This window comes from Symphodus melops (assembly GCF_947650265.1).
Source record: "Symphodus melops genome assembly, chromosome: 9".
NCBI lineage: Eukaryota > Metazoa > Chordata > Actinopteri > Labriformes > Labridae > Symphodus > Symphodus melops.
The window spans coordinates 8,674,599-8,695,269 of record NC_136699.1 but is presented as its reverse complement, the minus strand read 5'-3'; the positions used below and the strand labels follow the sequence as shown (position 1 = coordinate 8,695,269).

General features: G+C 40.7%; 1 protein-coding gene across 9 annotated transcripts in view; it reads right to left on the bottom strand.

Annotated features, from left to right (window-relative positions):
* diaph2 (diaphanous-related formin 2) overlaps positions 1-20,671 on the bottom strand; it is a 361,962-nt gene that overhangs the window by 202,087 nt on the left and 139,204 nt on the right. The gene's annotated exons all lie outside the window — the stretch shown is intronic.

The window sequence follows — 20,671 nt, the reverse complement described above, 5'->3', positions numbered from 1 at the left end:
ATTTCATTTTAGTAAGGTTGTTAAAGGCTTTTCCAGTGTAGATTCCAATCAATCAAACATAATGACACCATTGTTTCTTTTTATTTGCAATGTTTTACTGACAAAGAATGCAACATCAACGCAACATGCAATAAGCCACTATGATAATGTAAGAATGTAAAATTCAAGTTTTGTTTTGTTTTTTTTCTGAGAGAGAGATCTGTGCCTCATGTGGGGGGGGGGGGGGGGCAAAAAGCATTTTGGCCCCCCATAGCGACTGGTATGCTATGACACATGTTCAACAAAAAATTATACATGGAGTGTTTAAAAAAAAGAATGAATGTTTTGCTAGGCAACTGGACTGCCTTCACTTACACACACACACACACACACACACACACACACACACACACACACACACACACACACACACACAGTAACACATGCATGTTCCTCAAGTAAAAAAGGTACTCAAAAAGTAACACTTAGTTCCAGTATGTATTTGAATGTTTTGGTCATATTGACTTACAAGGCTGAAAAACATTAAAAGGAAAGTATTCTTTTTTTTTTTTTTTTTCAAATTAACAGAAGAAAAGCAAGTCCTTGTCCTCATCCCTTTGCAACTCATTTCCATCTTTGTTTCACTCCTTTTATTCCGCCTTCCTTTTCATGTTGTAGTTATTATGAAATGAAGGTTATCAATGCTGTGCTTTCACTGGTGGTCTTGGCGTCTTGATTGCGGCCCGGCAGTGAAGTCCTCATTATCACAGAAAGAGAACACATTAGTACTGACCCACAATAGCCTCTCATAGAGCGCAGCTGGTTCTGTGCGTACATGTAGACGCGAACACACACACACACACACACACACACACACACAGGCACAAACATGAATTGATTTCAGATAAAAAGAAGCCCACAAACGACATGAAATGCTCTGAACCCACACTGTTAGCTGGCGTCGACTCATTATATGTCAAAATGACAGTAGGCCCTAATACATTCCTTATTAACGGGAGAACACCCTGCCTGGGGTTTTAATTGGGAACGTGCGCAGGTATTGGCAGTGCATCAGATAGGAAGGGCTTGATGGTTATTTCGAGTGGTCTGATATGAATTCCAGGGGGTCCCCTCCATGGCTTTGTTGTGCTTATTAGTCGTCTGAACAGATAACAGATTGCATCTTAATTGGAAATCCCACCAGAAGCCTGGGTAACCATATTGTAAAATGATCCACACCTTTGGAGTTTCTTTTTTTTCCCAGGGTCCTTTGCCTATGGTTACAGGTGAGGAGAGACAAGGTTTTATGAAAATCACTCGCCTTGTCGAGAGACTTTAATTACATTTACTATATAAATCCAGGAATATTCCTTGTCTTAAGAAGAGGCTTGTTAAGCCTGGTTCTTACAATATTCGTTGTTAATAAGTAGAGATTGATCAGACTTATTATAAAACAATTTAAGCAACTCTATTCTTAGCTCTGTCTCTCGTCCAGCAGAGGTGGGATTTTTTTTATTTTTCCTCAGGTTTTTCAGGCAGTCTGCACAGTAAACTAAAGTTGAAGAGATGAAAAGATCCCAGAACACAGTTCATACCCATACTGGCTTTTTGTTTGAGAAATAGTTGAGCATCTATTAGGCACACAGGGTTCTGCTAAGATCTTAATTAACATCCAAAAAAAAAAAAAGAAGTTTAAATTTAAAAGTGTTCAAAGGAAAGTTAGTGTTCAAGGCCGATACTTTCCTTTTACGAAAGATCAATTGTTTACACGTTAATTACGTCAATTGTTAACGACGGTTATGACGTGTGTTATGATGCTCAGACCTTGTGGTCCTTGCTGCAGCAGTCGAGGGGTTCGAACCCAGCCACGACCTTGAGCTGGATGTCATCCTTTCACTCTCTTATCCCAACATTTCCCGTCTCTCCACCGACAAATGTAACGAGACTGAACACATCTTTAAACAAAGCTGTGTTCCTATTAAATGCAGGAGTTAAAAAAAAGTCAAGGGTAACTTGAAATTGGGGACTACATGTAACATAAGGTTTATGGTTAGTGCATAAAACAATAAGTGTGTACGGAGACACAGAGCGTCTGTTTTTAAAGCCTTGAGGACTGTGAGAGGGAGACAAAGATGGGACAGAAAGCAACAATAGAAGAGGAATAGTTTTATATAGTGTGTACAACTGAGAAGGAGAAGCAATGAAAAACCAACCAAAAGGACAGGTAAAAGTCAAAGAAGGTCCTCCTTCCCTCTGTATGTCACCAAACTAACATCCAGAGGTTTAAACATCGGACCAAAGAGCCAACACCTTTTTCTTTTTTTTGCTTTCGAATCAAAATGAGGCTCGGTCAACATATTCCGTTTGTGTGGGAGGACACTCTGGTTTTCTCTTCAAAATGAATCATCAAATAATAAACTGAAGAGCCACGTCTTCATTGCAGTAGGTCGGAAATTGATCATGAATCAGTGCATGAAATCCAGTAGTGGGGGGGGGGGGGGGGGGGAGTCTGCACACAAACATGCTACACAAGCTATGAATTTATGCAGCACTGATCATAGTCATCAAGTTTCCCTCAGCACAATCCATGTATGAATCAGGCTTTATCTTTTCTTCAGATATTAAGGACGTTCTTTTCAGTTTTGAAAGGACATTTAAAATCTGTTTTTTTCGTTGTTGTTTTTTTTTAAAAAGAAAACAACATGGCATACATCCTTTCCTATTTGGCTACACAGCTATTTGGACTTTAAAGAGACCATCCTTTCAGAGATTTTAAAGGCTGAAAACAAAGCTGAAGAAAGATTAGTGAAGAGACACATTGATATTTATAAGAGGTGACTGTTGGATTGTTTTGGAAGGCATCAATTGTTAATGTAGCTGGCTGTATGAATTTATTTTCTCTATGAAATATTCAAGGTCTGTCTTTCCATAGGGGTTCAGTTGCACACCCCATGGGCTCAATGCAGTTTGGAGTGGGTATAAATAAACAGTCCAGTAAGAAAAGAATGCATTATAGGAGTGTGTATGCCGACATTAAACAGAAGTCACGTGGTCATCAAATATCTCCAAAGAATGTCCACACAACAAGATATCAAATATTAAAAATTGGCTCATTTTCATCCTGAAACATTCCTTTTCTGATGACGGACTTTTTTTTATAGTAAAACAGCTCTATGTATCTCACAACCTTTCAACATTTCTACAACAGCATAGTTTGTTTTCTGAGATGTCTCTTCAAATAAAGCAAAGCTATAAGAAAAACATTGCTTTTCCCAAACACATTTAATCTTCTCACTGACATCCAACACCCAACACACACACTTGAGGACATGCGCTCCTCAGAAAAAAAGAAGTTCAACTGGTTTTGACATAAACCATTACCGGAAAATAAATAAATAAATTTGACCATGGCATTGAAATACTCTGAAACATGCGAAGTGAATACTTTTCATTCATTCCATCAGAAAAGGAGTTCACGTTGAATGTGGGTCGGCACAGTTTAAGCATTCAGACCGGTCGCTGTCACAACATACAGAAAACCCTTGCTGTGTGAGATCTGATCAAATTTTTTTTTTGATGCCTGATTTGCTGTGTTGACTTGTATTAGAAATATCTATGATTTCCAAAAACCCCCCAATGAGGCGGGTGAGAGGATGTTTTCTCTCCTACACGAGCCACAGAGACCAACCTCAGAGAGGCTTTAGTGGTTGGCCTGTATCACAGTGCCCCCTAATGGAAGAAAAAAAACATCCTGAGAGCAGCACCTCAGGTGGAATGATGTCAGGGTGAAAATGTGAATACATTATTCTTAAGAACAATACCAGGTCTATGGCATCAAAAAAGCTATTGCGCTTCCACTATGGTCAAAGAGTGGGGACAAAAACAATGTACTGTATGTATATTTATGAAAACCAGAATCAAAGATGAATAAACAACACAGGTATTTGTTGTGGTTTATTTCTTTCAGAACAGAATGATTTGAAATGGTTTTATTCAGTTCATTCAAATTCATATTTAAGAACAACTTAAAATAAATATTTTAATGCAGCTGTTCCTTTAAACTTGTCAAAAGTAATTGCTCAGAAAAATAACCGATGAGAAAGGCTCAAAGGCTTTTTGAATGAATAGTTGAAAACAGTTTAGATAATATCTATTGTTAATGTCAGTGAGCATTTTAATCAGATATCAGTTCATACAGATACACTGGGTAAAGTAATCAGACTGTTTACTGAGTCAATCCTTACAATGCATGAACAGAGTTGGATAAAGTTTTATCTGTGCAGATCATTTCTGATTATGAAATTGAATATTAAATATTAAATTATCAGTTCATCGTGCAAGCATTAGGGAGTGTTTGATTGCATTAGGGAACGTTTGATTGGAGATCTATGGGGACTAAAATGTAAAAAAAAAATGTTAAGTGTTCCTAATGGAAAACAGTCTACTACAACACCCAGCATTTCTCCATCAGTTTTTGTTGTTGTTGTTGTTGTTGTTTTTTAAAGTAAATGTGATTAACCAAAGAACAACGAGTAAATTAAGAACGGTTAGCTCCAAAAGCTAATTTGTTTTGTAGTGTTTTAATTTAATAAACTACTAGCAGAGCTATTTTCAATTTCATGGCTGCATTCTTTGAAACCTGCGACAGGTATCTGCCTTTTCTTTTTAATCATTTGGATGAAAATGTGCTAACACTGTCACACTTTTCCTGCTGTGCTAAACAAACATCAACACGTCTCTTTGCATGTCTACCGTGCTCTGTTTTTTTTGCCCCCTAAGAGAGCATTGCTCCTGACAGATTGCTTGTGCTGACGTCGTCTAGCACCAGAGAGCAGGAATAGCTCTCCTCCAGCTTTGGCAGCTCGTTCAGTGATGATTGTTGGAAGGTAACAATGTACCCTTGACCTGCCAGCTCTGATTAGTGATTACCCGCTTTGGAGACCTTGAATTGGGGTACTGTAAGCAAAGAGCTATTCATATTTTCTGGGGAGAATGTGTCACAAATTAATTGGGGCTTGTTTTTTTTCTGCTGTGCTGGAGGACATTGACATCAAGCCACATTCAGTAGAGAAAATTCAGACACCACTGAACCAATGTTGACTGTTGGTTTGACGCCTTGTTTCTCTTAATTACAACGGACAGAACAATAATAATAGTGCAGGGCCGCTGTCGAGCCCAGAGTGTGTGTATCTCACAGTGTGTATTTCTGGCCCTACATGTGTCAGGACGAAACATAATTGTCCAGAGAGCATCTGTACCCATACATTTTCTTATTAACCCACACTCCATAGTAACCTTTGGCCAATGTAAAAAGCAAAACTATTTTCCTAGACACATATTTATATATTGAAAAAAGAAAAAACAAAGTAATAAGGGAGTAATGCGCTCTTGCAAGTGAAGGAAGATAATTTTGAAATCTCACAGCTTACTACTGACTCAATAAAGTGGATGGAAAGTGCGCTGCTCTATGCACAAATCCTCTGCTGAGAAATGTTATCATTTTCCTTAGCAGCAATAACAGCCTCCACCGGTGTACTTATCACATCCCTCTCCCTCGATCACCCCTTTCGTCTCAAATACAACTACTTCTTAAAACGTCTCTTTTGTGCGTTCACCGACTGTCTTCTCAGCTCCAGATCTTTCTGTTCATCCCTTGTGCTCCCTCTCTCACACACCCTTCTCTCTCTCTCTCTCTCTCTCTCTCTCTCTCTCTCTCTCTCTCTCTCTCTTGCTGGCTCTCTCTCGCTGGCTCTCTCTCGCTCGCTCTCTCTCTGTCATTATTTCAATAAAGCTTTATTGGCATGATGTTTGCATATAAGTGGTGTCACAAATGAAGCATGTATAAAAAAAAAACAATACACATAAATGCACTTATAAAGTATACGATATAATGCATAATAACATACAATTAGTGGACATTTATCAGAAAATAATCTTAATGTATCTTCATATGAAAAATGTCAAGTAATAGGATGTGCTATATTATGTTACGAGAGGGGAAAAGTACAACATGCGAGCGTGTCTTGATTCATGTCAAGTATTCACATATTCCTTTAGTTAAATCCCCCCTCCTCACTCAGAATCATAGTGCCACTCACAACACGGGTAAAACACGCTTTCACACAGCACAGGATAAAGCTAATGCGGTTATATCGTGCTTAAACTTCCACAGTTGCACTCCAAAGCAGCGCCTTACATAGTCCAAGACAAACGAGCGGCAGGTGAGCACGCAGCCATGTTCACACCAAACATGTATGAGAATACATATCCTGTTGAAATAGCTGCAGGTGGAAGCAAAATAAAAATGAAAGGGTGGCACGTTTTGGAATTTTGACAGGAAACTTGGAGACCCAACATGGTCACTGTGACTGTGAAAAAGTGTCAGAAAAATAGCTAAGGGAAGATGTCTGTGTGCTTTGAGTAGGTTGAACAGATTCAGTCGCTCAGGATTACCTTGTGAACTGCGTGGTTAATATTTAAAATATATACTGAACTTTCACAAGTTCATTTGACAAGACAGAAATCTCTAAGCAGCCAAATGTTGTTGTTTTCTCTTTCATCTGTGCAATGTGAAGACATCTAATGTGTATGCCTTATCTGCATAACTTATCTGTAAGCAAATGTCCATTTTTCTTCTGCCTTTCAAGCTGCTTGGGCATCTGAACCACCAGCCATGCCATTAGTGAAAACAATACGCCTGGAGTTTCCTTTGACAATGAAATGTCATTGGAGTCAGTTGTAGCTCTCATGCTGCTATCAGCGCCCACCTGTGTCTAAGTATGTATCAGAACACCCTGGGGGTGACTGCATCGGATTCTACAAGACACCGCCACGTTCGCAGCACAATGGTGCGCTGGCTGCTCTGCTGCGGGCCCTTGGTACTTCTCTAATAATCTACCCAGCATGTGTTTATCTTTGTTGGACCAGGTTGTGTGGAGGAGGCGGACGGGAGAGGAAGGCAGACAGAATCCTGCCAGCCTGCATGTGAGAAGCCCGCAAATCCAGAGGGACTGCTGGCTTTGTGTGAGCGTTCGTACGCATGTGTGTGTGTGCGTGTTTGTTTGTGTGTGTGCGTGTGAGACGGAAGTGGCAGCAAAACAACTACGCCACCATGAGTTATGGTCTGACTTACACAGACAGAGACAAAACATTTAATTGCCAAAAAAAAAAAGTCTCTCCCGGGCTCCATTGTGTCTAATGTGTTCAACGTTAATCTTACCCTTTGGGGACATTTGCTGTTGTGTTAATTACACACCACCAGGAGCCCTCATTAACACACATATAAATACGTACACGCACCAGCACACATACAAACACAAAACGTACACAACGAAAGTGGAGAAGCAGTAGCGTAGATGAATTCAGACAGTCCAGTATGTGGAAATTAGAGCTAATGAAGCATTTACAGAGAGCGGGGGTCATTTAAGACTCGCCTAAGGTCAAACTGTCTCCCACACCTTTAATGAACAAACTCAGCCTTGGATGTAAAAAAAAACCAAAAAGGAATTCATGAGCCCGAGTGGCTGCCATGCCCTGTTTAGTCATCCACTACACCACTGGCTCATCACATGCTGGCACACACGCCTTTCCTCCCGCCGTTAGTGCTAGCTTTGGCTAATGCCAGCAGAGCAAAGCAAACACTCAGGAGGCCGCTTTTGGGGGCAGCAGTAGCTCAGTCCGTAGGGACAAGGGTTTGGAACTGGAGGGTTAAACCGCCGGTTCAAGCCCCGATGCGGACTAAAATATGGAAGTATGGAACCACTTCTCGAGCACTGCCGAGGTGCCCTTGAGCAAGGCACAAAACTCCCACCAGCTCAGGCGGGCGTTTCAGTGGGGCCGGCTGCCGCACTCTGACCTCTCTCCATTAATACATGTCCACAGGTCCTGCTTGTGCTTGTGTGTGGAGCATGTCTCCAAAATAACAGAGTGCGAAGCAGAATGTCCCTATCTAGGATTAATAAAGTATGAAATTAGTGCCAGTACTTGGCCTTCTACATGTGTAAGTTAGTAAACTTTTTTTAAAGTAACACATTTTGTTTGTCTCGCTTATTTCGATCTACTCTGGGGAGCAAACAGGCAAAGTCTGAGAGGCTGTTTCCTTTTTGCCCGGGGAGGAAGCTTCCTGGAAGATGGACCCGGTCTGTCAGGGGCAGAGTAATGGGATACAAGGGGACCCTTGTGCACCTGTCGTTCCCGCGCATTCACCTCACTGCAGGACGTCTAATTGCATCGCAGGCAGGGGGGCCCTCAAACAACCAATTATAGATAGTCAATTATAGATACAGCGTGTAGGAGATGTATAGCATTTCCTCAGAAGAAATTGCCCCAGATTATTGAAACAGGAAATCAATAAGAATGGGGGACTATCTTCAAAATTAAATACCAGACAACACATACACAATTAGTATGGAAATCAGAGAGGATGCATGGAGAACTGCAATAACAGCTCTGCACAGTTTGGTTAAAGTTCACAAGATGTACAGTTTAGTGACATACTGTATTTTGTTGTGTGTATGGGCTAGTAAGCGGGCTCATCACTCTGCAAGAAGAGAGCCAACAATGAGGTAAAGATGAAGAAATAAACAGCTGCACAAACAGTAGAAAGAACTCAAATCCAGGTAACAAGAGCTGCACAATAAAACTCAATTTCATAGTAATAACAGCATGTAGTGTACATGTGCAATATAAATGTCAAAAGTCTGGCTTTAACATAATAAATAACAACATATTTTTCATGTAAACAATCTGTTCATCATGTCGTCAGATTTATCATAACCTGGCTATCAGCTGCCCTCAATTTTATGGTTAAAAAAGTGGTTTCTGGGAGTCAGGAGGGAGATGTTGCAAATTGTAGGAATTGTGTGAAACATGAAGAACGACAGATTAACATAGAAGATGTGTAACAGTAAGTACACATGAGTTGAATATTTGTGTATTGCAATCGCAATTTGTAATCCCTGATTGCATACTCCTTTCATATCCTGCAGGCCTGGTTAGATGATGCAATCAATACACAATGAGAGTGAGTTGACATGATGTCTACAAGGCAGGAAACGTTCACATCTCAGTTCCTCCCACCAAACTCTACATTTCAGTGCAGCTGACCTTTAATAACAACTGTAATATGTTCTTCGCATTTACATCAGACGTAAAATATCAAGTTCGTTTCACTGCTTAGTGGGATTGGAATTAAAATCAAGGGGTATCAATCCTCTCAGGTTAATTTGTCTTACACAGTACGTCTGTGGGTTGTTTCCATCCCGGGGATGCCTGTGGCCTCAGAAAGGTTAATAAGCTGCTTTACCTCAGCGAGCGATGGATTGGAAGAGAGTTGGAAAGGTGAAGAGAAAGGCCAGCGGAGCAGAAACACCTTAATGCAAATCCACACAGTCAAAGTAATCTGTCGAGTCTTTAAAACCATCCGCTCCCCCTACTTAACAGTCTCCAACCGCAGCCGGACCTGCACTTTCCATGCAGAGGAACATTAATACACGGACTTGACACCCGTCAGCCCTCAATTCACGATGAGCAGCTGGAGTCAAAGGTCAGGACGGAATGTGGAGATGATGAAATACCTGCTGGAATATATTGTGCAGCGTTCTGCCTGCCCACGTCGCATTTTCCTGCATCTCCACTGCCTCTATTTTAGGTTAATGTGCAGGATTTGGTGCGGTCTTCCAGCCAACTTCATGTGTGCTCATGTATACAGTAAAAGCAAAGGCTAAACTCCCGTGACCCTGAAGTGTTACTGATGTAGTTTGAATTTACTCGCCTGTGTGGGTGGAGCAAAAGTGCAATAACTGTGCAACACTACCAAAGACCTGAAGCTCAACATGGCGAGTTTGAGTCTAACTTCACTATGGGCAGTGGAAAACATCAGAGTTTGTACATTTTTTTCTGTTTGCATACATAGCAAAACTAAAAAAAAAGAAAAAAAAAATCAAATTTTTCTCAACACATTTGGCTAACTTGTCCTGTCCTCTAAATATTCATCAAACTACAGCTTTAGTCTCCTCTTTTCAACATCTACGTGTTTCTGAAATCTGGTCAGGAGGAAAGAGCAAAGATGAAAACAACTTTAAAATTCAGAGAACATCGTCCCACTCAGAGCACTAGTACCACAACAATAAAAAACCACACATCCATGTGCTTTATCTCTAATTTGACCTGTCAATAACAATATACCTGAATGCCTTGTTCTCTCCATTTAACACGTCACAATTCAAATTACTCTGTCACTATTCATCTTTGTCTGAGGACGCTTCAAGATGTCAGACAGAAGGAAGTTAACATATGGAGCTGAAAAAAACACAAATCCATTGAAAATAACCATGCATGCTTTAATACCTATTTCCTTTTATGAAGACACGAATGCAAGGCAGTGGAAATGAAGTGAAGAAAAACCTTGATTTCTTTTACTTTTTACTTTTCAAGGTAAAAAAATCTGATTCAACAAATAGATGGTAAATATAAATGGATAAAGCCTGAGTGATGTCATCCATATGTTACAGCAGAGGGCTTCTGTATCATATCCAAGCATAAATATAAACTTTTTTTGTTTTGCGAACATCCAAGAAAAATAATACGATTAAAAAAACATTTTAATAGATTTACAACACAATTTAAAAACATATTAGGGTTCTAGAAATCATCTGGGGATGTGATGGAGGAGTGTAAAGTGTATGTAGGGGGGCGTGGCCTCAACAAGTAGCAGTGGCAGCGTACTATGTGTATGTGATTACGGAACAGCATAGATATTCAAATTGCATGAAATCTGTTTTTTTGTCAGATTAAGCTAAAATATAATTTCCCTAACTACATCTTAAGTTCCCTGTTGAGAGCCAAACTTTAATTTAGTAAATTCTCAGTTTATTGGTAAACATCCATATTTCTGCTGTGAAAATGGGCGGAGCCTCGACCAACTGCAAGATTTTGTTTTCTGTTGCCGCTTGATTCAAAACCAAGAAAGATAAGAGAAAATAAAAGACATTCTTCTCCACAGACATTGAAATACAGACAACCGTAAAATATGAATGCTGTGGATAATTTAGCAAGACACGGATAAGAGAGGAGAAAAGAGGGGAAGAATATGAATTTAAGTTCAGGAGACATGAAAAGGAGAGAGTGTAAAGTACAGAGAGGCGTAGGGTGAGATGATGGGAAAGCAAGCACAAGCAAGGGGAAATGAATAAAAGTTAAAAAGCAAAGTCTGGCTGTGTATCCTGGAGGGAAAGTAAAAGAAAAAAAAAGTGCAAAGGATAATGTATATTGTCTGTGCCTGAAGAGGTGGTGCTCACTCTTCGGCAGGGACAGGGGAAGGCTTTAAAAAGCTTTCTGTCATATTGGATATCCAGAAGTGACACATCTTAGCATTAATTTTCTCCTTCAATTCTTGGGTTGAAAATATACTGATGACGCACATCCCCCTTTTTTTATTTTTTTTTAAATCATTGTGTCTATTTTTGGTCATATGATGTCTATGTCAATTGTCAATGTCAATCTATGATTCATGGGATTGGTCTCTGCATTATCAAACCCTAACTAGCATTTTCTCCTTTCTCCTAAAATACAGCAAAAAATTCAAAATCAGCGTCTGCACTGAAGTCTTCAAGTTATTGAGTTTCAAATTCAAGTGTCCCCAGCTCAAACTTTCTCTCAGTTTCATTTCTTGTTGTTTTGTTTTTATGAAGTACTTTTTTTTTTCTTTTTTTTTTTCCCCCTGTGTGACTTTGTATCACAATCTATAATCTGTTCTGTCTACCTTGTCTACCTCACTCTTTCTCTCCCTCATCTCAAACCTTTTGTGTCTGTGCAGTAATTTACCTGGCTGTGTCGTGAGAAGTCATGATTGTTTATATTCAAGGAGGCACCATCTTGAACACGCTGGACTCAGATTGTTTACCCATTCGACGGGTGACATCACCGCCGCTGTCTCTACCCCTCCCTTGTGTGCCTCTGTCTCCCCTCTGTCCTTTTCCAGTCTGATTTGCTGTGGAGTGCCCCCCCTCCCCTCCCCTCCCCTCCCCTCCCTTGGCCCACTTGTAGTCTCAAACCAATTCCCGCAAAGATGTTCAAAGACAAATTAAACTTAATGCCATGTAACAAACTCAGCGGGCCACTGTGCACTGCCAGGCATCGTGTCAGGCAGTGGAGCAAACAGGACTTTGTGTTTGGGCATCATGAGTCAACATGGAGCCGGATCCAAAAGCACATTTGGAGAGGTTGGACTGAGACGACGAGAGTAAAATTAAGAAGGAAAAAAAAAAGTTTCCAATTACGACTGATGAATTCTCTTAACTGCTTGGCCGACAGAGTCTGTGTTCGATCTCATTTAGGAGGAGATTATGAAATACAGCAGGTGGTTGAATAGTAACAGCTTGAAAAACAAACTTTCTCTCTAGGCCTATCACAGAGAAAGATAAAAAACTTGAGCTTAAGTAGAATGAAAGCTATCCACCCCTGAAATTAATACCTGCCAAAAAAAAAAGTGGAAATAAAGTTGTTAATGGATTGGTGAGTGTCACAGAGTATTGTGAATTTAATTGTGCTGTGACTGCATAGAAGTGCTTTTAAAAATCTGAGCGATCATTCCTTTCTTTTTTTTTTAAGGATTTGCCATCTTTGTGTACATCTTTGTGTGTGGACGTACGGTTAGTATCTGAACGGAGTAAAAACTAGTGGAAGTTATAGCCACATATGCATCTCTCAAAAACATTAATATCCCCTGCAGCAGTCAAGTGAACAGTGAAGCACCACACATCAGATATTCCCAATAAAAGTCAGCACTCTGTGCTCATACTTCTGAGCTGGATTAGATATGCACTCCATATTCTGCAGCCTGGGATCATGGGGACGAGTTAATGAAGCTCCACTGAGGCTTTTCCATGTGAAAAGCTTCAGCGACAGTTCTGACACTGTCCTCTTTTTAAACGCAAGTCCCATTGTTAATAAGCATGTGATCACTCAATTAGACAAGCACTATAGCTTCTTACTACTGCAGTGTTAAGAAACGTATAGAGAAAAAAACTGTGCAGAAGACTAAATTACGTCATTCCTGTTGTTTTAGAACTAAAGATCACTTTTGAATACATTAGACTGATAATACACTATTTACAGAGCTTCTTTTTTTGGGGGGTCGCAGAGGAAGGAGGGTTTGTTATTATGCTAATATAACAACGCGGTCATGCTGGTGAATGCCATGTCATAAAAATGTTGAAGAGAAGGAACAAAGACAACACCAAAAGCAGCTAAAAAATGGAGATTTAAGATTTTACTATCAGAAAGAATAATGTGTTTTTTAATGATACGCCGAGGAAGAAGTTCAGCAACGTCAAAGTGATCTAAGGCACGCAGTATGTTTTCATGTAAGTAAATAGATGTGATTGTCTCTGCGTTGGTGTTTTCGGAACATATCTGTATTCAGTGTGTAGAGATGTGGATGTAGGTACATGGGTTGTCTTCATGTTTTTGACTGAACAGTTTAAGTGAGAACAAAGCTTCATCACAAAATGTGTCATGTGAATGTAGCAGAACGTGAGTATATCCTCTGAAAATGTCTCCCTGAGTCATGACTGTCACAGTGAGTGAGAGGTGTGAACCCGCCAGCGTTGTTGTCGGTGTCGTGACGGGACAGCAGACTCCGCCCCTTGTGTAAAAAAAACTGTTTTAGTGAAGAACTGGAGTAAAGAAGAATAACATACTCACAGCTTATTATGGTTTCAAGTGTGTTTAGATCGCGGCCATTATGTGTCAATTTAAATGCAATGTGAAGCTACGAGCTAACGAAAGTGTGCTAACATTAGCCTGCTAACGCAACAATGGAGGACACAGACAATTGCAGCTCGAGCCAAGGACAATTTTATCCGACGCTAGCGCTAAGTGGCGCTTAATTATGATGCGTTCTAATACACAACTCCTTTGTGAGAACTCAAGGAGGAAGGGGGTTGGAGGAGAGCTGAAGCTTCATGAGGAAACGCCAAACAGCAGTTGGTTTTGGTTTCCTGCTGGTGCTCAAGGGCGACAACGATTGGACCAAAAATGTGCAGATTCTTCCTTTAAAGGTTTCTTGTATTTGTTGTAGGTTAGTTACAAGACTGTGGCTGTGGCTCGGCTGCTATACTGGGTTGTCCAAAAAGAAAGAAGAAAAATCCTAATCCTCGAATTGCTGCAGAAGCTGTGGCTTGAGTGTATAAATGTGTATGAATTGGTTAACAGGTATTAATGTCTAGACATGCTTATCCAGAAGATAAAACAAAAACAGAAAGACATATTTCAAAAATGTTTTTGCTGGGTTAAGCAATGGGGGAAAGGAAATAAAACCGATTTGGATGCACCGGGGTTATTTATTTTTGAGGAGACAGATTTACAGATACATTACGGTGTACCTGAAGGCACATAAAAGTTAGCAGAGTGCAGACCTGGGAGGCAGCGAGCAGCAGGTATCAAAGAAAGGTAATATTCAGAGGGCTAAAGTTAAAGTGCACTGCGATAGTCAGAATGGCTCTCATCTGAGAAGAGAAGATTAAAATCAGTGGGACATCACAGCAAGGCAATATGAAGTAGGAATGAGAGGATATCTCTCTCACTTGCTCACCCACTCGCTCCCTCCATCTCAGAGACACAACCGCACGTGCACATAATATAGTCTCTTACAATAAACCAATTACTTGTCATTAATATTTAAGGGGCTAATTTCCATTCGTATTCGATATATTAAAGAACGTGCAGGGACAAGCGTGGAAAAAAAGGGCTGACCCTGTGATATTCACAGTGGGCTAACAGTCCCAAACAGAGAGAAATGAACATTAGGATGTTTTGTGTTTTATTGAGACAAATGTGGTGTCCTGCATGTGCCAGGAATTAATGGCCTCCCTTTTCTGAAATGAGGAAAATGGTACCATTTGAAGCCTTTCTTTTCCAAAATGGGATAATATCCTCTTTGGTTTTGCTCAGAGTAATAATGGACATTTAATCCAGAATGCATGATTTACTGGTTGGATGATAGGTCTTGGGTTGTCAAAACAATTCACCAAAGGGGACACGTCTCCCCACTCACAGGCACTGATGACAGTTTACGAAATGAGTATGTGGTGAAAGGCCAATTGTGATCTTGTTTGTGGGAGACTGCAGCTGCTAAACAATGGGCTGGATGGAAAGCAAGAGTGGGTGTATTTTTTTTATTTTATTTTGCTTCTTTTTTTTTTTTTTATTCTATTCCAAGGCGCCAGATGGACACTGCTCTGTCCAAAGAGATGATTTCTGAACCAAGCGGAGAGAGGCAAGATAAGAGAAGAGAAAGGAAGCGATGTCAGGAGAAGAAAAGGGCGAGGGTAAAGACGCAGAGGAAGCTGCCTTGGCGGATGACGCTCCCTCCTCTCAATTAACAGAATCAGTAATAAACAGGCTTGTTCTCCGGGGAACCATAGAGAACCATCAAGCCTGACTTCCCAACACTCTGACATAGAACATATCAGAAGCTTATCGTTGTATACACACTATTAATACAAGAGAGAGTATTCCGGAGAGGGCTGAGGGTCTTGAGTTGAGCTTAAACTCATTAGACAAAACGCTTTTATTACTGTACGTTGTGACTATCAGAGAAGGCAGAGCTCCCAAAGTAGTCTCGGGATATTTGTTTTTTTCAAGAGCAACACGCTTTTCAAAGGTTTCAATCAACAAGACACATTGTTACTGAATGAATTCAGCTTAAAAGGATTAAAATTATTTGAGTGGCATTCATTGTTGCTACTGTATTGACTGAGCCAAGGACTTGCGTTAACAGACTTGTACTGACAATGCAATACGAGGCGAAGAACAGGAACACTCAGAGACAGGCAGCAACAGCTTTCTTGTCTGACTGAGAACTCAGCCGAGTGTCATGTGTTGTGACCGGTCATGCGTGAGTGTGTTTGATCTGGTGGCCGGGTCAGGGCCTGATGTTAACAGAGTTATTAGGGGACTTATTAGGGAGAGTCGGAGAGGCAGCTAAACCCCCCACTGATTCCATCATTACTGCCGTCGTGGCAGGGTCATTACCGCCTCGCTGCCGGGGCTTTGTAGCTGGGATTCAGAATCGGCTGGTGTGCGCACAGCCCACTGGGGAAAACGTGTGTGTGGGGGGTAAAGTCGAAGGAACAGAGGTAAAAGGAAAATGGGTGTCAGGGCGAGGGGGGTCTCAGGGGATTTGATCAAATCTCGTGTGATAAAAGGGGACTGAAGCTGTCAGTGGGAAGGTTTTAACCAAGTTACCTTTGAAGAGTTCACGCAGAAGAATAACACAAGTTTGGAGATATTTTGAAGCAAAAAAAAAATAATGCTGTGACTTAAAAAAATCAATGAATAAGAGGTCAGTAGTTTGAATATGTCAGTAGAAACACTAAGATGCTCTTACTTTCTATTGGGAGTTGCAAATCAAACACACATCAGAGAATATCTGAAATGATGTGCAAAGGTCTGCCTAATTTTTTTCCCCAAAGTACTCCCTTGATATTCACTCCTACACATTAGCTTCATTTCTCTTTGTCTCTATCCCAATCTTTGGTGTGCACAAGGTGCTCCTATGGTTTGATGATATGTCTCCCTGTCACCTCCGGCCTTTTTCACCACAAGCCTGTTCATTAGCTTCCTCGGCATCAATAACACAGAGGCATGCTGGGAAAGAAAGTCCCAGTGACCCTGCTCAGAGGGCTGCGCAGGGGCCTGTATTTCCTCCTTAAGGCTTTACATGGATCTTCATTAGACCACTGCATTCTCTCTCTCTCTCTCTCTCTCTCTCTCTGCAGACATATGAGTGTCATTAAGTTTCAAACCATCACGCGTATCTGGAGATTACCCAAAACTTACACCCCCCTTAAGATAACCTTAAAACAGATGTCACATATTTATATTTACAACATAACTGCGGCCCATAAGTGGTTTGTTTCAACAAACTGTACACAGAATATTGTAATTATACCATGAGATGTTGTATGTGTATGTCGTTATTTAGGGGTGTCAGTTGCCAAGGAAACGCCCTTATTGTATTGTGTTTCTGCCAAAAAGCCCGCACATCGCCATTACAAAGTGCCATGTGCCCTTTGTCCATCAGCAATTGGTGTGTGCAATGGAGGAAACATTTTGGAAGAAAGGGGGTGTGAAGTTTGCCAACATCAATCTTGTTTCAAATTGAACTGCAAAGTTCCAGCTGAATGAATTGCCTTTCAAATGCAGCAGGCCATGGCTACACACATTCAATCCCGAAGTGAATCTGATTTGATCTCAAAGAGTCGAACAAAGGCACAACCCACTGATTGATAAAGCGAACTGAGTAGAGATGAGGGTAAAAGAACAAAAGAAAGAGCAGGCCAAGTCAATGGAGGAAGGTGAAGAAAGATGGCGGGGGAAAGCCGATACATCTATGAAGAGATAGAAAAGAGGGGAAAGGACAAGAGACAGAAAGCATGAGGGAGGGAAAAAATGGGACATTTAAAAAAAAACAAACAGTGAGAGGGCTGAGTTGTTCATTCAGAGAGTTGGTGAGTGAAATCAAACACTGATGTGTGTCGCTGGTTACACATCAGCTCCTCTTGTGTGCGAGTGTGTGTGTGTGTGTTGGGGGGGAGATCCAAAGTTGAAATACCTGCATTGACATCAGTAACTGACATGTTGAAGTGCATATATATTCAACTCACAGGAGATACATCAAGAACAGAATGTGCCAGAAGTTAAATTAAAAAAACATCTAAATATTAGAGTTGTATGAATGTGAACAAACATTATTATGAACATGCTTCCAGACATTCCAGCTGTTCCCGTTAGAAACACAATACATGTTGTTTATATTTGTTACATCATTTAAAGGTTGCAAAACAAATAAAATACTGGGAATTTTTTTTTTGTTTTCTTTAAGCGTTTCAGCTTTATTTTCATAAATGTAGCAATTAATCACATCGACATTTGTATTTTTTTTGTTTTTGTATTTTCCTCATCCTAATCCCTGGGCTAAACTGCAAGTTTAAAGGGATGTTAAGGAAGCGTCTTTTATTTTTGCAAGTTTACATGACAAACACTGAATTTACTGCAGTGGACACTGTTGATTCACACGGTTGTAAAGTTAAAAATGTAAAAAAAAAAGTGTTTTTTACAGCATTATTATTTGCCTATCTTTCCTTTGAAACATGTGGATGCCTGTGCCGTACTTAAGTTAGACAAATAAAGTTTCCACTGTGACTTAATCGGTGTCATGTCTATTGGCTTCAGAGTACGTAATAACTGACATATGTGTTGAATTTTCAATCAGGACAAAGAGCCATTTTATAATAAATGACTGCAAGAGATAAAAAAGCCACTTTTAGAAGATTGAAGCCGAGCTTGAAATCCCTCTTGATTATCATTTCCTTTTCTTGGAGAAACTCATTAAACAGTGAGACTCATAAAAGCAGCAGGGGAGATGACAGTCCTGCCTTCTCAGTTGTTTTAGAGGCCTCTGAGCGCAATAAGCATCCGAAAATTGGGGGCTGTTAAAGCGATTTTGTTTCTTCTTTTTTTTTACTGTTTAAGTGTTGTTCTTCAACAATGCAAGTAACAAGCAAGAATCCCGGGGAAAGCCAAGTTAACAGAAGCTTTTTTTTTTGCACCATTTTCTGAGGGCAGCTCTGCAGGGAAGGCATTTACACCTGCTTGCCTCATCTTTCACGATACACTAGTCCCCCCGAAGTGCGCTCAACTTATAAATATCCACGTCTCAGATGTGGCAAAGATGGAGATACCGCAATGAAGCGGAGGACAAAAACCAACAAGTGTGTATGTGTGTGAGTGTGTGTGTGTCTGTGTGGGTGTGATATGAACAACGGTGGCAATATCGCAGACAAATGAAGTCGCTGTTCACCAGTGACTGGTTTGTCAAATCAGCACGAAGGATTTATGGCCCATGGTTACACTGAGAGGTTACAATGAGAGTACAAGACCCCAGGAATTAATCTTGCAAGTCTGTGCCATGCCACCCCCCCCCCCCCCCCACACACACACACACACACACCCCCCCCCCCCCTTTAACCTCACTGCTTTAAAACAGCGACACCAGCGAACCAGGTTGACCTCAGATGAAGGAGACTCGCTGTCCAAATAGGTCAGACGTCGTGCTCACAAAAAGGCGCGATTCTCGTTGAAAATGTCTTTCATGTTTAAAGATAATTAAATATCCTCAAATGACATATCTGTAAAATAGGGAGCATCCTGAATAATAAACACAGGAAAACTAATGAACAACCAATTAGATTTGTAGGGAGATCCCGTCAAGCACCTTTTTCCAATCCACATCAAAGCGCTTCTCGTTGACTTTCAACTTCACTGACGGGTGTGTGTATGTGTGTGTGTGTGTGTGTGTGTGTGTGTGTGTGTGTGGGGGGGGGGGGGGCTATCAAACATTAAACAGCATTTTTCATTCATGAGAAAATCATGTTCTGTTTCAACAATAGAGAGGAAAAGAGCTGATTCAGTGAAGTCGCTGCAGGGGTAATTGATAGGGATCCAGCAAAGGTAACTCCCAGGGGAAATGCTGGATCATGAATTCCTACCGTGCCAGCGGGAACATGAACTATCTATAGTGGCTTTTTTTTTTTTTCATCCCCAGTGGGTGAGAAAGTGAATTTAATAAATGATTTAAAAGGACATTTAAAGCCGAATTAAAACCGCTCTGTGGAAAGCCAAATGCTAAGTTGTATTTCATGTGAGGATCCATGCGAAAATGTGTTTTATGGCAGCAGTTTCTCTGCAAACATATTTATGATTTACTGACACTAAATATTATGTCTATCTCCCACAGTGAGAATATATGAATTAAGTCAAAGACATGGCAGGAAAAAAAAGGAATTAATGTGACAAATGTGTCAAAAATATACTAAAAATTACCTGGAAAGAAAAAACTAACTCCTCTGGTTAAGGAAAGGTCCCATCCACTTCATCAAAACTTTTTATTTTTTTCTTTCCCTAAATATGTATTGCGCTTGCAAATCACCTTGGGGCAGCCGAAGCAAAAATGCTATTTATTTCGCAGAACAAAAAAAGGAAGACGAGCCTAGTTTGTAGACCTGGAGGCTATGAGAAAGACGAAGGAAGAAGCTGTAGGCGGGCTGACTGGTATCCAAACAGACGGTGGGTATATGGGGAAAAGTTGGAGGACTCTTTATAGCTATGTCCACACACCCTGCTAGTGCTCAGATTTGACTGTTTGGCGCTTGACAGGCCTCTGACTTCTCCCCTCCCACTGCTGCGAGAATACGAGGACTGTACCACACTCCTGCACACTGTCAAAGAAGTGGAAAAACACTCAAATTGTCATGGGGAAGAATATATCAAGTGCCTTCACACACCCTCTTCCACATATAAAAACAAACTTGTTCTGTACTGCTTGTGTTATTCATCAGCAAGTTAGGTAGCCTTGGTTGTGTATCGGAGAAAACAAACTGGCCGGGACAAGATAACTCCCAGAGCTTCCATCACAAAAAGCCTCCCCCTCTTCCCTGATGGAGGACTGGTCTACTGGACTGGAAAAGGCAAGAAGCAAACCAAGCATAAACTGCTCTCACATCACACGTATATATGTGCGAGCTCCAGTTTGTGCACACCCAACGCGCCTTCCAAAATCATTGATTTGAAACTACTCAATGTGTACAAAGAGCCAAAACAATGAGCAGTCACAGTGCATTTCAAGCTT